This window comes from Panthera onca, chromosome D3 (assembly GCF_046562875.1).
Source record: "Panthera onca isolate mPanOnc1 chromosome D3, mPanOnc1 haplotype 2, whole genome shotgun sequence".
Lineage (NCBI taxonomy): Eukaryota > Metazoa > Chordata > Mammalia > Carnivora > Felidae > Panthera > Panthera onca.
The window spans coordinates 46281013-46283857 of NC_138350.1; the positions used below are offsets into that span (position 1 = coordinate 46281013).

Genomic DNA, 2845 nt, shown 5'->3' on the forward strand with positions numbered 1-2845 from the left:
TCTGTCTCTCTCTGTCTCAAAAATAAATAAACGTTAAAAAAAAATTAAAAAAAAGTTTATTTATTTGAGAGAGTATGCACGTGTGCGTGAGGGAGAAGCAGAAAGAGAGGGAGAGAGAGAATCCCAAGAAGGCTCCACACTGTCAGCACAGAGCAAGACTTAGAGCTCAAATCATGAACCATGAGATCATGACCTAAGCCAAAATCAAGGGTCGGATGTCCAACCAACTGAGCCACCCAGACGCCTCAAACATGAATAAAAAATATGGAACGCTTCACAAATTTGCGTGTCATCCTTGCGCAGGGGCCATGCTAATCTCTGTATCGTTCCAATTTTAGTATATGTGCTGCTGAAGTGAGCACTCAGAAAATGAATTTAAGTGGACTTTCATTTGAAAACAGTTGTATTTCCGTATAGTGTCTTTTATGTATTATGTAATGAATTAAATGGAATCCAGGGACAAAGTATGGCTGGCGTCCATAACTACGGATGCAGAAGGCCCCTTTCTCTGGTCTCTGATAGGACCTTTCTCTTCTCTCTGACACTTGCGCTTTTGGACCTTGAGAGTTGCATACTAAAGGCGCATACAAGGACTTTTACTTGTGCATACTGAGGGCTGAATAGGTTCCCAGGATGCCATATATGCTCTTGGGAAGTTGTGGAATTACGTATTATGTTAGAAGGAGAATGACATTTTGCTGATGGGAGAACCCATAAGCAGGAAGACTGTGTTGTATTTGTAATGATTCATTTCCGCAATTCTTGAATCTCACAAATCTTTACTTTAATCTAGACTGCAGCCCATCTGCACAGAAGATGTAGTAAAATCGTTAAATGAATTCACATGCACACTCTTTAATTTATTATTGCTGGTAATGTTGACATTATCATATTTCATGTGGGGAGAAGAGTATAATAATTGTGCTAACAATTTATATACATGTGGCTTTTCACGAATTCACAATTTTCTAGTAATGGCCAAGAATGATCTTCTTAATACAAATGTGTTTTTGTTGTTCCAAGACTTTATGCTCTTTTATACTAATTACAGTTTTAGGAAGAAATTGCCTTGGATTTCTCTGTATTTTATTATAATTAGAATCTCAGACATACTACTGTTACCAAGAATATCATGTTTTATTACATTTTTTTGGTGAAGTTATAGGATGATGAATTATTACATGAATTGGAAATCATCACTTTTGGCCATTTTGTTTTTTTTACAGGCTATGCAAAAATGACATTCGCTGTAGTTTAAGACTCTTTTAACTCCCTCTCCACAAAGATGGATCCAGAGGAGAATGGTATAAGATGATTTGGACTATATTTTTGAAATTTTTGCTTTGTTTGCTAACACTATCAATGTGATCAACATATTTAGTCGTAAAATCTTCTAAACAATAAAGACATTTTTCTATGTAATTGGCCCCTAAAATGTTATTAAAGAAAATTGTTTGTATTGAATGCTATTTTCTTGTTACAAATATTTCACTTAAAATTAGATAAATAATCTAAAGCTACGGTTTATGCAAAACCATCTAGAGCACGTCTGCCCAAAAGGCTCTTTAGATTGGCCTCTGATTAAGTCTGGCTGTCAGGACCCAAGGGAATAAAGCAGGAACTGTCTGAACCTTGACCTTGGGGGCTGCTTATCACAGGTTCCTGTTTTGTTCTCCTGGGCCACTACTTAACTAGTGAGTGGGTCAGCTGCTGAATACCTCTGTTAGTGAATCAGATAACTAAACACGTACATTTTCAGTATAAACCACACAGACATAGGATTTACGGACACCACTTTACTGTTCCAGCTTTTCACTCTCAGATCAGTAAGATCATTTTAAGTCTTCATCTTTCCTGCTGGTCTTCAGATACAGGGCAATGGGCAGATCAAAACTGGGCTGAGCAGACCTGCCTCATCTCTAACTGGCAGGTCCTTTAGGACAGAATGCTTGAAAACCCCTCAATTCATTCATTCATTTATTCATGGAGTAAAAGACCATCTGAGCACCTGCCATGTGCTGGATACCATGCTAAGTGCTGGGGATACGGCAGCAAATAAGCCAAAGGCCTTACCCTCAATGCCGTTCTCTGCCTGAGAGACCATTAATCTGGCCGCATTCTTTCAGCTTTCCTTTCTTTGTTCTGTGTTTGACTTATGGAATACCTTCTCTCCTTTTTTCCTCCGGTGTGCATTTATGGCTGTCCTCACACACTGTGCTTCCCGTGGCAACTCATTGCTGGCTCCAATTTGGCAGGTAGTTTATTACCTGCTCCATTTTATAGATGAGGCTGTAGAGAGTTCTTTTTTTCCTACATTTGAGCAAATCCTGTCTGCAGACATTAAAGCTGCAGGCTGGGAGACAGAGTCTTTTCCTGCATTTGAGGACACATCAAGTCTTTCTTGAAGTTCAGAACAGCCCCACATTGAGTGGCTCAAAAAATAATTTTCCCAGTATAATTATTTCTAGGTTGGGGACAAATTGCAAACCTCATCTGGGTATAATTTAATTGACCACTGGATGTCACTATTGTTCCATATACAGGAAATACTATGGCTAGCTGCTAGGCTCCAGGGTTTGGGAGGTTTCTAGGTCTGTGTCTGCATTTTTAATACTCTTGCTTTGTCCAATTTACATTACAGTCACCTCAGAGCTTCTTTGAGACAAGGTTGGATTATAAATAAGCAACACAACAAAGAAATAATATCCTATCAAGGAGTAACCATTGTTAATGATCTGATTTAGGTGACAAAGAGATGGTTGGGCACTTGCAAATTGTCTTCAGAATAACCCATTGGAAAGCCACCATTTCCCCTTTGTCTGAACACCTGGATTGTTGACAGTCT

The 2845-nt window shown here is 38.7% G+C and overlaps 1 non-coding gene across 1 annotated transcript; it reads right to left on the reverse strand.

Annotated features, from left to right (window-relative positions):
• Positions 1 to 258: 258 nt before the first annotated feature.
• On the reverse strand, positions 259 to 362 carry LOC132666181 (U6 spliceosomal RNA). Its single transcript, XR_009604546.1, has one exon. It is a non-coding gene; the product is annotated as a U6 spliceosomal RNA (small nuclear RNA).
• Between the last annotated feature and the right edge of the window lie 2483 nt (positions 363 to 2845).